Source organism: Dermacentor variabilis, chromosome 8, assembly GCF_050947875.1.
Source record: "Dermacentor variabilis isolate Ectoservices chromosome 8, ASM5094787v1, whole genome shotgun sequence".
Lineage (NCBI taxonomy): Eukaryota > Metazoa > Arthropoda > Arachnida > Ixodida > Ixodidae > Dermacentor > Dermacentor variabilis.
Genome location: NC_134575.1, coordinates 126,698,594 through 126,713,169, shown reverse-complemented (window position 1 = coordinate 126,713,169; position 14,576 = coordinate 126,698,594). Strand labels below are relative to the sequence as shown.

Genomic DNA, 14,576 nt, shown 5'->3' with positions numbered 1-14,576 from the left:
GAATGGTTGCCAAGAGAAGGGAAGCTCAGTCTACGATTGCAGAAAATCAGGTGGGGTGATAAAATTTGGAAATTCGCACGCGCAAGCTGAAATTATTGGATGTAGGACAGAGGTAATTGCAGATCGCAGCAAGGGGTCTTCGACGTGCAGTGGACATAATACCCTGATTATCATGATATATATATATATATATATATATATATATATATATATATATATATATATATATATATATATATATATATATATATATATATATATTGTAAGGAAGAAGAAGTGCGCCGTGCCGAGCTCCGCAGCCGGATCGCCAGCGCTACTAAAGTGGGGCTCGGGCTAGACGCTGTTCCTGGTTTTGTACTGGCTAAGCCTACGCTGTTGCGTCTTCTTGTCCGCGTCCTTCGTGTCGTCCACAGCCGTGTCGGACTTCTTTGCCATAATTGGTGGAGGTTTGCTGGGTCTCCTGCAATTCTGGAATTGCGCAGCCGGACTCTCCCTGCCATCATGACCACCGAAAGCGCCACGAGCTTACCACCACCTGCTCCCCAGTCTACCGTATGCCCCGGCACGTTCCGCCAGCGGGACCCTCCTATCTTTAGGGGCACTGACGACCACGACATTGATGACTGGCTCTCATCATACGAACGCGTCAGTCGGAACAACAAATGGGATGACATCACGAAATTAACCACCGTCCCTTTCTACCTCACCGGAATTGCCCACTTGTGGTTTCGGAACCACGAAAGCGAAGTTCCAAGCTGGACGGTGTTCAAGACTAAGTTCAGCGAGGTCTTCGGCCGCCCTGCTGTGCAAAAGCGTCGTGCCGAACATCGTCTGTCGCGCTCTCAGCAGCCTGGTGAGACCTTTACGAGCTACATCGAAGATGTCATTAATCTCTGTAAACGCGTCGATGCATCCATGACTGAGGGCAATAAAATCAAGCATATCATGAAGGATATCGACGAGGACGCGTTTCAGATGCTCATTTCAAAGAGCCCCTCTACTGTTGCACAAGTTATTGAACTGTGCCAAAGCTCTGAGGAGCTCCGCCGTCAACGCCTCCTCACCCGCCGTCCTGTTCCCCATCAGGAATCGTTGTCCGGCTTGACCTCTCCTTTTCCAGATGCCACCCTCCTCTCGCAAATCAAGGCTTTCATCCGGGAAGAAGTTGCTTGCCAGCTCTCCCTGATCTCCAACCCACCGGAGTCAAGTTCGTCCCTTCGCCCAACCCTACGACACGTTATAGAAGTCATAGTTATAGTTATGTTCACGCCCCAAGCCTGATCCTTGCCGCCCTTCTGGACCAATGCAACCTTTGCCATGCCCTTCGCGGCCCTTTGACCGGGTTGGGATAGACCTCTACGGGCCTCTGCCATACACAGCTGCTGGCAATCGCTGGGTCATTGTAGCTGTACACCACCTCACGAGGTATGCAGAAACGGCCGCTCTACCAGCCGCGACGGCTCGTGACGTTGCTTCCTTCCTGCTTCACCGCTTCGTTCTACGTCACGGCGCTCCCCGCGAAGTCCTGAGTGACCGAGGTCGCGCCTTTCTCGCCGACGTCATTCAAGAACTTCTCGCTGAATGCCGCGTCATTCATCACTGTACCACTGCGTATCACCCGCAAACAAACGGATTGCCAGAGCGCTTTAACCGAACTCTTGGCGACATGCTTTCAATGTACGTCGCCTCCAACCACACCAACTGGGACCTCATCCTTTCCTATGTCACGTACGCCTACAACACGGCACCCCAGTCAACGACGGGCTTTTCTCCCTTCTTTCTTCTATATGGCCGCGAACCATCATTCCCCATCGATACTATTCTCCCTTACCAACGGGTACACTTAGCGGGACTTATCAGCGGGTACACCGGCTTCCGAAGCCGCCCGGTATGCAGAAGAATGTCGGCAACTAGCTCGCTCCCTTACAACGCAAGAACAAGCGCTACAGAAAGTTCGTCATGACGACGGGCGCCCCCACCACCAGTTTTCGCCTGACGCTCTTGTTTGGTTGTGGGTGCCTCCTACTTCGACACAAGGTGTCTCCTCCAAGTTTGTATCCCGATACCATGGACCTTACCGGGTTCTACGCCAAACTTCTCCTGTGAACTACGCTATCGAACCTCTGACGCCCCCTACGGACATGCGCCGCCGAGGACGCGAAATTGTGCACGTAGATCGGCTCAAGCCGTATCACGAGCCCTTCGTCCTCACCACGCCTTAGGGCTCCTGTGCGGCTCCGTCTTCAGCGAGGGGGGAAGTTGTAAGGAAGAAGAAGTGCGCCGTGCCGAGCTCCGCAGCCGGATCGCCAGCGCTACTGAAGTGGAGCTCGGGCTAGACGCTGTTCCTGGTTTTGACTGGCTAAGCCTACGCTGTTGCGTCTTCTTGTCCGCGTCCTTCGTGTCGCCCACAGCCGTGTCGGACTTCTTTGCCATAATATATATATATATATATATATATATATATATATATATATATATATATATATATATATATATATATATATATATATATATATATATATATATAGTCATATTATAAGAAGCCAACAAACACTGACACCAAAGACAACATAGGGGAAATTACTTGTGCTTAACAAATAAAAATAAAGAAACGATAAATTAATGGAAATTAAAGTGGATGAAAAAACAACTTGCCGCAGGTGGGAACCGAGCCCACAACCTTCGCATTTTGTGTGTGATGCTCTACCAATTGAGCTACCGCGGCGCCGTTTTCCCATCCACTTGCTTGGGTATATATGTGTCCTAGTAGAACCCTGGGAGTGTTAGCCAGTGCCAACACTCACTGGCCTTGGCGGTGGATGTGGAACGTCTTTTTTGCCGCAGGCGTCACGAGAACGTGATCTTTTACGGTGAAGGCAACTGGTCAATAAACCCACATATGCTACCTGAAGGCATCAATGTTGCGGGATTCGAGACCCTCGTTATGTGATAACGAGAAGAAAGGAGGTTAACCAAGGGGCCCGATTTGTATTAGGCACGTCCTAAGAAGCCAACAAACACTGACAGTGTCAGTGTTTGTTGGCTTCTTATGATATGAATAATAAAAGTCGGGCCCCTCGGTTTCGGTTAAGCCCCTTTCTTCTCGTTATATATATATATATATATATATATATATATATATATATATATATATATATATATATATATATATATATATATATATATATATATATATATATTGTCGAAGCTTCGTGCGCATTTCATCTTCCTCAGATTTTCATGATCACCATCACCACTAGGGGCCGTAGTAGTAGGTGGCTGAATTAAGAGGTAAACCTACGGTCTCACCATTGTCTAGATCATTGCTGCACTCAGTTGCACCGCAAGGTGTGCTCTGGTCTCCATGGCGACTATGTTGAGTACTAGTTGGAAAATTACGATTGCGTGAGTCAATTTAATCATAAGACGATTCCTTGAAGCTCGCTCCCCCATGCAGCCTTCTATATAACCGACTTAGCAAAGACTTGGTTTATCAACCATGAATGTGAGTGACTACGTAGACTGGACTTCTTTTAAACAGCAGCTTTGACAGATTTTGCCATCGTGATTGTCAGCACAGTGGTCGCGAAAAAGAAGCTTTCCGTGCGCGTTCAGCAAATCTCTGGGTCACACATTTCATATAGACGAGGTCCTCGCCCTTTGCCGCTGTGTGGGAGAATGAGCACATGCACCATTTATTCAAAGGCATAGGGATCGTTACGTTCAATGCCGTTGTGGAGAATAACCCCACTAGTGTAGCCGACATCGTCGCTACGTTCCGACGCCTTGATGAACTTCATTCGATCCGCTTGCAGCCTAAGACGTCTGATCACACGGGAACCAACGACAATCAGCTTAGTGCACTCATCCCTATAATTACTCGCGAGCAAATACATCCTCAGATTCACCGCATGCTTTGAGCGTCCACACAGTGTTGTGTGAAGTCGCCCTGTATACATCGTGAGGGAAGAACTAACTTCAGTGGCGTGCGTGCAAGCCCCAAGCCCATGCCCCTTATTGAAGCTCACCTACGCTCAGATTGCTGCTGTGGCATCACCATTCCCACAACACCAGCCACCCCATCTGCGCCTGAACCACATGGGTCTCTCACTTCCCAAGCGGCGAAAGTACCGGCTGAGCCTGATCAAAACAAAAGGCGCCCACCCCGACCGGTATGATATTACTGCGGCATCTGTGGCCGTGTTTCAAGGTTTCGCCGACGCCCTCAGCCGGACAAATGACGTGGGTATGAAGCTTTTCAGCGAGATGTGATTTCTGACTGTACTACAGCAGCGCCGCTCTTAGCAACGTTACGGAGGTCGATCTCAATCTCCGGACATTGCCAGCAAAGCTGAAGATTCCTGTTACGCGCGTTGTCGTTCTCTTTCGGAGATACGACGCTTCTCCTGTCCTCTTCGTCTGGCCACTTCGTGTCCTGACGATCACTCGGAAAACGAGGTAAAGCAGCTTCAGGAAGGAAAGCTCGGCTTTAGAAATACATTCAGCCTCTGCGGAGCGCCCATGTACTATAAAGTTGGTGTTTGTAGTAGGAGTGCAGATTGAAGTCTTGGTAGAAGCGGGTGCTCACCTTTCAGTCAATAGGGCCGATTTGCGCCCCCGATTGCGAAACATGATATCCCCCTACAAAGGTCCACCACTTCGCTGTGGTAATGCTGTCCTTGTTGTGCCTTCCGGAATTCGCCTAGTGCGAGCTTTTATTGAAATCATTCGTCACCACATTTATTGTATAGTGCTGTCCTCCTGCATTCACGTACTCATATTAGGATTGGACTTTCTCTCATCAGCATCAGATTTGATTTCTTACCGTAAACATGTAATTCATAAGAGAGACATTGAATGTCCACTGAACTCAAGGCGCACTGCCTGCGTTTCATCACAGTTTCCGATTTTATGATCGCAGCTGGCCGTGAGAATATTCTAACATCGCCTTTGGGTACCATTGTTAATGGTTATGTGTTCCCTCTACCGTTCGGTCGCCCCATCTCTAGTGGACTCATCACCGCTCCCAGGCTGCTGAGGTTTTACGACATAAGTGCGCTAGTTCGTTAGTTGGTTGAAAATTTTATTGAAGTCCTGCAAGGCGTGTGTTAGCGCACAGCGGGCAACTGCCACGTCGGGCCCAGCCTCTCAGCTTTTCCGCGGGCCTGCTGGACGGCCCATAATTGGTCTGCCAGGAACGGCTGCGGAGGGCAGCCTTTCCTCACCTCACCTCACCTCACCGATGCCGTATGGGGACTAGTGTACATCACAGTGTTTATTCCAGCTCTTTCGCCCGTGTCGATGCCCAAACGCCCCACTGTTACTTGCTTAACCGATGCCGAATCTGTGACGCTTGTTCCCCTTCACAAACAGAACCTTCGCCTTCAGCTCCTGACGGTGGTGGCAGCGCAGCTTCAATAGGCACGATAAACGGCGATCACATTGTTGCGAAGACAGGAGAACTATTGTTTTTGCTTCAAAACACGGATCTTAATTGACGTCCATTGAATGATTCTCGGCCGCACTTCCGATGCAGCGCACAGCATTCAATGTAAACCGCCGCGTCAGCGGCGTGTCGTATGCGGGGCGAAAAATCATCTAAAAGAGTGTCGCGGCCATGGTCAAACGCGAAATTATTTACCCCTCATCAATCTCTTGGTCGTCGCCTGTTGTACTCCGGAAGAAGGACGTTTCTGTTCGATTTTGAATTGATTACAGACCCTAAGTAAGATCGCGCGCAAAGACGTCTACCTATGCCACGAATCGGCAATGACCGTTATTTCCTCCGGGCTGTTCATTATTTATTAACTCCCTATCTCGGCTTGGATTATTGGCTAATACATATGCACGAAGCAGACAAAGAGATCACCGCCTTCGCAACACCACATGGAATGTACAAATTTACCGTAATTGCCTTTGGTTTTGTGTAATGATCCTGCAACCTTTGAACGTATCATAGACACATATCTATGTGGCCTGAATTGGAAAACCCGTTTTATGTTATATTGACGACGTCGCTACCTCTTCCTCCACTTGTCGCCAGCTCCTTCAGTGTTTGGACAAAGTTTTCACCTGGATTTCTAAAGCTGGTCCTTAGTTGAGCACGGAAAAGTTGCAGTTTGCTAAAAACAAAATCAGAGTGCTGGATCACCATGCCAGCAATCACGGCACGCAACCAGACCCTGACAAAACACCTACTGTGATTCGGTTTTCTCACCCAGGACATCAGAAACACTTGTGGAGTTTCGTAAGCCTCACATTCTATTTGCTGCGCTTTATCCGGCACTTCGCAAGCATAGTGTCACCACGGCACAAGCTGTTGGCCTTGGGCACTGCTTTCACTTCGACTGACGACTGTGAGTGTATTTTCCATGTCCTCGAGCGTGCATGATATCCGGCTCCGTTCTCAGTCAGTTTGATGAGAAAACGTCTACCCTTCTGCACAGCGATGCTCGGGGTCGGTGTCGCCCTTCGGTAACGTCCCAATACTTCGCGAGAGAAGATTGTTGTGTATGTCAGTCGCACCCTGACGATTGCGATGCAGTTCATCGCGCTTCTTGGAGCATTGCTGTATCCCTCAACTTGCGCATGTGCGGTTTCACCAGTGCTCATCTTTAGTGACTCACCGACACCGCTGCCAGTCCTGCTATTTGACGCAAGTCATGATCTTTGGTGCCAGCAAGTAATCCAGGGCGCCATGTTCTTATCGCTGCACACGGGTTCACAGCCGCCAGGAGCGACATCTTCTCGCTATAGTTAAGCAGCTGGCGTCGTCCGGCCAATTTCAGTGGGCACGGGAAAGCGGCCGCCATGCAGTCGCTGCTAAACTCTTCTTGCTTCTACATGCAGTTCTTCGCGTTTCTTGGAGTATGACTGTATCCCTCGACCTGCGTATTTGCGGTTTCACCAGTGCTCATCTTTAATGACTCGCCGACACCGCTACCAGCCCTGCTATCTGATGCAAATCAAGATCTTTGGTGCCAGCAAGTAATCCAGGGCGCCATCTTCATACCTTTGCACAGGGATTCACAGCCGCCTGGAGCGACATCTCCTTCTGTCTCTACTTAAGCCGCTGCCTTCGTCCGGCCACTTGCAGTAGGCACAGTAAAGCGGCAATCATGCAGTCACCGATAAACCCTTTTGCTTCTACATTCGTTTCATCGCGCTTCTTGGAGCATTGGCTGTATCTCTCGACCTGCACATGTGCGGTTTCGCCAGTGCTCATCTTTAGTGACTCACCGACACCGCGGCCAGTCCTGCTATCTGACGCTAGTCAAGATCTTTGGTGCCAGCAGGTAATCCAGGGCGCCATCTTCATACCTTTGCACATGGATTAACAGCCGCCAGGAGCGACATTTCCCGCCTTGCTCTACTTAAGCAGCTGCCTTCGTCCGGCCACTTTCAGTGAGCACGGGAGAGCGGCTACCATGCAGTCGCCGCTAAACCATTTTTGTTTCTACATGCAATTTATTGCGCTTTTTGGAGCATGGCTGTATCACTCGACCTGCGCATGTGCGGTTTCACCAATGCTCACCTTTAATGACTCACCGACACCGCTGCCATTCCTGCTATATGGCGCAAGTCAAGATCTTTGGTGCCAGCAAGTAATCCAGGGCGGCATCTTGATACCTTTGCACACGGATTCACAGCCGCCAAGAACGACATCTCCCTTCTGGCTCTACTTACGCGGCCGCCTTCTTCCGGCCACTTTCAGTGGGCACGGGAAAGCGGCGACCATGCAGTCGCCGCTATACCCTTTTGCTTCTACGTGCAGGTTTGTGAAGCTCCGTCGCTTTAAGCGTGCGAGTAACGTCTGTCTCCTGCTTTACCCGTGCCCAAGTGTATTTTCCCTCACTGTGTGAATGTGCGTTTGCTGCAAGGCTACTCATCCTATTTGGTGACGTTGAACTTAATCCGGGACCCGCAAATGACCCGCAGTACAATACTCCTTGGAGCCATTTCTGCCCTTTCAGCAAAAATAGATTCACGACAGACAGAGGTAATGAGGGGTGTCGCCGAATTAAAAGAAAAGCAAGCTCAATGAACTAATCGAGTGTCCGATTCAACCACTTTATTAACGACAGTCGAATCGCTTGTTTACTCACTCGAGCCCAAACCGTCGTCAGCTGACATACCTGCAGTTGTAGCTCACGCCGTTAAAACTGAAAATCACTCTCTCCTGACACGTCTCGATAATCTAGACGATCGCTCCCGCTGTGATAACTAAATATCTTGTGGTATTTCTGAAACTCCGTCAGAAACATTGGCGCAGTCCGAAAAATTGGTATGTGATATTTAATCTCATCATCTTAAGTTTGAGGTACCCGAGAATATGGTCTGTAGAGCCCACTGTTAGCTCGAACATGCTAATAAGACTGGTCCGATTATAATGAAAATTTCTTGCTCAAAACTAAAGGATAGAATTATGGCACTAAAATCTAATCTGGAATCCACCGGGGTATCTGTGGGCGAAGAGTTTTGCTGAGGAACCGCGCCAGTCTAGGAAAAACCTACTTGATTTTGCTAAGGCAACGGGCAAGACATACTCAATACGGCTAAACAAGCTATTTTTGAAGAAGTGCTACGTTTACTGGTTTACCGCCGACAATGTATGCGAAGTCGACATGCCACGTGCAGCACAATCTTCAGTTCGGTCGCGTCAAGCTATCGAAGGAAGTGGTTCGACATAACTGACACATGCGCAATGTAATAGCAGCATATCAGCTTTTTTCACTAACATGCGCAGTCTTCTACTAAATAAACGTGTTGCAGTGTCCTCACTGATTGATTCATGCGCCGCTGACATCGTATGTCTCACCGAAACATGGCTCTCTGCTAGGATATAGGATAGCGAAATTTTGATTGTGAGAAACTTTATTCATGTTATAGCTGCGATCGTGGTGTGCGATTAGGTGGAGGTGTCTTGATTGCAGTTACTGAAACGCTCACTTCGAAGTCATTTTCTATAGAAACACCACTTGAACTTGTTTGCATGCGCGTTGTACTCGACCACAGAGATGCCATTTTCTGCACATGCTATCGCCCTCCAACTGCTTCGACATCATTTTGCGATGACCTTCGTGACCCATGAAACAAATGAGTTGTCAGGTACCATAATACTCCCCTCTTTCTTCTTGGTAACTTCAACTGTCCCGATATCATTTGGCGTAACCACACGGCAACGTCCGAGTCTTCTCAGAGTACCCAGTTTATAAACACTTGTTTGCACTTCCACTTCACCCAGCTTGTACTGAAATCAACGCGCGTGTCTCCCTCTTCATCTAACATACTAGACCTGATTCTCACTACGAACGCTGACACAGTTTCCCCAATTCTTTACCTAAAAGGCTTAAGAGATCACCTTGCACTCAATTTTCGTATGAACGCACGGGCTCCTGTTAAGAAAACTACGAAAGTTATCCGTGATTAGAGCAAAGCCGACTTGGCTTCCGTTACCTCTCAAATGTTAAATTTCGCAGCTTCTTACATCGCTAATTGCGATCAGCACTGTGTTGAAGAAAACTGCTGCATTTTTAAAAATAAATTGTTGTCAGAAATCGAAAGTTTCGTACTGCAAAGAACAGTCACTTGCAAGCCACGGTTCCCTTGGTTCAACTCCTTTTTGAAGCGACTACGTAAAAAAAGCGGTTGTTTCGTAGCGCAAAAGCTTTACGCAGTGGCGTTACTTGGTGTGCTTACTACCGCACTTAAAGTGACTACAACGCAGCCGCCGCTAGTCCAACAAAGCATTTTTATTCTGTTACACTTCTGTCTATCTTGCAAACTAATTCTGGTAAATTCTGGACCGCAGCTAACGGTACTCCATGCAAAATAATCCAATTAACATACCCTAATGATGAACTTGTTGCTCCTAAAGAATGCTGTAATGTATTTAATGATGTGTATTGTTCCCATGTTGCCGCAATGCCATATAGATTACCGCTTGTATCGAATTCTGGTTTTTCGCCCCTTGATTTAATCTCTATTGACTGGGTTGGTGTTAGCTGCTTAATTAACAAGAAAAAAAAAACTTCCTCTGCCGGCCCAGACAGTCTGAATCCAAAAATTTTGAAGTGAACGAATGTATTTTCTGCTCTTATTTTGTGGCATATTTTCACTCAGTCATTACAGCAGTTCGTTCTTCCACACGACTGGTGCGTGGAAAAGGTGATTACACTTCACGAATCAGGTAACACATACTTACCCATCAATTACAGGCTTATCTCACTAACAAGCATTTCATGTAAAATTATCTCTACCAATACCTAGGCAGAGGCTATAAAACTTTTCAAAAGGTATTCCACGTACACACTCTACCCACAATGCCTGCGCATGACCTTAAGTAGTTTGGTGTCTTATTAACCCGTCCAAAGATAATTTGGTGAGGCTGATTGCATACTACTATGTTATGTTCAGCATACAGCATACTAGGATATATTCGCAAATTTTTTTCTGCTGCTGCAATATTATAGTAACTCTCATGCAAAACCCTTTTTAGGAGAAAGGTGAAATACGCCTAATCCATCTAGGACCCGATGCTAGATATCGTTATTCAGTCGCTTGAACTAATCCAAAACAATGGCACGCGTTTTATTTATAGCAAATATAGCCGCACATGAAGCGTAACTTCCATGCAAAACTCCTTGCTACTTCCTCCACTCACACTCCGGTGTAAGTGCGCTCGCCTTGTTTTATATATTAAACTATATTTCCACAATTATTACCTGTGAGATAGCCTTATATCATCTATACCTACGTTTTCTCTAGCAGTCATCATAGCCATAAGTTGGAATAATTCCATGCCATACCAGAACCTGTCACGAATCATTTATTCCGAGGGCCTCTAAGGAATTCAACCACCTTCCCGACGAAGCAGTTGCAATGAACGAGAAGTCAAACTTTTGTTTGGCCATATCAGACATCATCGGTCCCGGATACAGTTAACTAATCAATTTTGATGTTTTAACTAACCACTTTTTTCGCCTTTCTTATTATTATAGATATGATTTTTACCGACTCCCCTTTGTCCTGCCTTCTGCTTTTCCCTTTCCTCCCCCTGTGTGATACCACAGCCTTGAGAAAAAAAAGTTACCTAGTGACCCAGGTCGGCCTCGCAGAGCATGCATAAAGAACGGCAGATACCTAGTGACCCAAATTGGTGTGAAAGATGTTTAATGAAAAGCAGCACATAATCAGCAGTCCAACTTGGTCTAGCGGTTGTTTTTGAACCTGTGTGACTCAGCATAGCAGCCCCATGTTCTACACATTAGTCCAGGTACAGCGCAGTCCCTCAAGTTTGCGTGAAAGCAGTGAGAGATATAGACAGGTACATAGGTACCATGTAGTGTGTGAGGTGTTCTAAGTGTACTAATCGCATAAAAATATGTTCGCGTTCTGTCATTTGTGTGCTCGTCAAAAAAGTTGCTGTTTCGCCCCAACGGTGAAGCATTGATTGTGATATCAAATTAGTGGACAGCTATGCGAATTAAGGATAGCAGTTATATCGGAAATATACAGCTGTTATCTTAGGCATACTAAGCAAATTAACTAGCACGGTGTCACGGGCACTCTTGAAAATATGAACACATCTCACTCGATGACCGCCAAAACACGTTGTAAGAACGCTGGAGCGAGGAAGCACGGCAGCAGCAGCGAGGGCATTGACCTTCGGGCTGGATCTCGCATCAATGCGAATTGAGCCGCGAAAACACAGCCAACGGCAGACTCTGTTCTACTCGCAGATAGCTTTTTAAATAGAGCGGCCCGGGCGCGCGCGCGCGTGGCCGCCTTTGCCATCCGGTGTAGAATAGCCTCGAAGTCCCCTCATGGGAGACCTGAGCCCGGGTCATCAAATTTGCCGGATTCAGAATAAAGTTGTTTCCATCCATCCATCTCTTCCCTACCTTCGCTCCGGAACAGAGCAAGCGATGGAAGACGGCACGCTTCTTCCCCACTTTCCTGCGTTGCATGCGCGAGATTGAGCTACGATTGCCGGCTCACCCTCTCACGCTTTCGCTCACACATACAACATACGGCGCCCGGCGACGATATTGACCCCCACCGACTGTATACCGAACCTCGCGCGACAATGAGGCCAATGGCAGAAATGTACAGAGAGTTTCCCTATAACTGCTATCTCAATAATAATCCTAGATGGTCACATTGTGCTGTGTGCCCTCCTGCAGAGCTCATACCTTACATGTTCCTTTGACCCGTGAAAGCACAGCATTATAGCAAGCAATTAGATTTCACAATAAATGATAGTTAAAGCGCACATTTTGTGCTCTGTTATAAGAGACGTTCACGATAACAGATTAGTAATCTGGGACATTCTTGACTTAGATCTGTGCAACTAATATTTTTGGTATCCTGAGCAACTACTAAGGACCTCGACTACACGCCTTTCTTCAGTCTTGTAAATTAACAAAGTGTAATAATGTGAGCGCTCGCTTCTATTTAACGATGCAGACCCTAATGATACCGAAGGCCGGAATGCCCGCTTTATGCACAGTGGAGAACTATTCACCGACAAATATTGAGCCGCAAACTTTTCATCTATATATTTGTCCAGTAGCAAAAAGATCTGTTGTACCTCATCAGCATAGAATCAACTCGGATATCGCATTTCTCACGCTAACCTTCAAATTACCTCCGGCATAGCCAGTAGCTGCAGAGGCGGTATTCTAGGGCGAACACTTTCGGAGATATTTTAACTTCTCCTTTATTCCATGAGGAACTCTCGGGCGTGTAGCACAGTTTGTACGGGGCTAGAACGATCTTGCCCGTCAACGCCGCGCGCATCCGTTGCTAGTCTCCTGAAATTCCCCGAAAGTGATCGCCCGAGGATACCATCCTAGATGACCAGGAATCCCTGCGGTTATTCTAGCGAACCTTGTCCGCGTGCTTTTTTCAGCGTTCAATATATGCATATTTAATTCGTAAGCAAATGTTGAATAGAGTTCATGTTACCCCAGATAATACAAGCCTTTCTTCGCGTATTCTAATATATTGCTGTCGCTGTTGGTGGTTGGTTCTTCGGACGAAACTCTAGCTCGGGAAAGGAAGTGTGCTTGGGAACAGGATAGTCGCTGACCTGGCCAGCTGGAACTATGTAGAACTTATGAATGAGGACAACATCGGCATTGCTGAGATTTAATTTGTAGCGCCTAGCTAAGATGGTTAACATACAGAAAGAGAGAGAAAGGGAGGGAGGGAGAAGCAAAGGCAGGGAGATTAACCAGAGTGAGTCCAGTTTGCTATCCAACACGTGGGGCGGGGAATGGAGAGTGAAAGAGCGAGAGAGAGATAGCATGCGTCTATACGGCACTTTCACATGCGCTAGAGTTAGGTGCACGATGTCTATAGTCGGGCACTCAAGTCTGTTGCCTTTAGGTAGTGAAGAAGCGCTCTAACTGCTTTCGGGGCTAATAAACTGTGAGGCCAGGCTCACAAGATTTTTGCTTCTGTAAATTGCCTGTCGTCCAGTCTATTCATGACACACTGGAGAGCCTGAAGTTCGTTATCAAAGCGAGAACAGTGGCACAGATGACCGATCGTCTCTTCACACTTGCACTTAGCACACATTGGTGAGTGCGCCATTCCAGTGCGATAGCTGTAGGAGTTAGTGAATGCTACTCCTAGCCACAGCCGGCACAGCAGTGTTGCGTCACCTCGTGCAAGGTTTGTTGGTGATATAAGTTTGAGTGATGGGTAGAGGTTGTATCAACGAATCCTAGAGTTATGTGGTTTATGTCAGTAACTTAACGTGATGCTACGAGCGAGACTGCGAAGCTCGCTTGCAGTGTCTAATCTCGACAAAGGTATAAGGAGTGTCGGTGCACAAGCCTGGGCACGTCGGGCAGCGTCATCGGCGAGGTGATTACCAACGATGCCACAATGTCCCGGAAGCCGCTTAAAGATGATATCATGTCCTCGTTCAGAAGCGCAATGGTGTATCTTTGGTTTTAGACACCAGCTGTTCATAATTGCTAAGTCGTAAACCTCGCAAGCTCTGGAAGGCTCCATTCAAATAACAAAATATTGCCCATTTCTTAGACAGTTCTTTTTCAATGTATTTGATAGAAGCGCGAAGAGCGCCCAGATAGGATCCTGTAGATGTCGTTACGTGTGAATTCTTAAACTTGATGGCGACCGATTGAGATGGTATAACATTGACGCCCGTTGAATTTTCCGAGACGGAGCCGTCCGTGTAAACGTCGATTCGGTCAGCGTTCGAACAATGCAAACGATACAATGTGATCTGCTTGAAAGCCGCTGTGGTCAGGCTAGCTTTCCTCTGTATTCCTGGAACAGCAAGGTACACAGGAGATTTTCGCAAGCACCACAGAGAGGATGGCTTTCTTGTTGTGGGTGAGTGCCTCAATCACAAAGAGTGCCGGTTAGCCTCAACTGACTTGGAAAACGCTGCCTTAGGTCTTTTCTCAGGCAAGCGAGCGAGATGGTAGTCCGGTACTCTGGATATAAGGCGAACATACGCCCGGAGTGCGTTGATAGCTATATAGGTATTATTGGGTGGTCTCTCGCGGTGCCCTTGTTGTTACGGTTGAAGCCCTTCG

The 14,576-nt window shown here is 47.4% G+C and overlaps 1 protein-coding gene and 1 non-coding gene across 2 annotated transcripts in view; one reads left to right on the top strand and one right to left on the bottom strand.

Moving 5' to 3' along the window:
* LOC142590571 (sodium-coupled monocarboxylate transporter 2-like) overlaps positions 1 to 14,576 on the top strand; it is a 183,409-nt gene that overhangs the window by 26,830 nt on the left and 142,003 nt on the right. The gene's annotated exons all lie outside the window — the stretch shown is intronic.
* On the bottom strand, positions 2,653 to 2,725 carry TRNAL-CAA (transfer RNA leucine (anticodon CAA)). Its single transcript has one exon. It is a non-coding gene; the product is annotated as a tRNA-Leu (tRNA).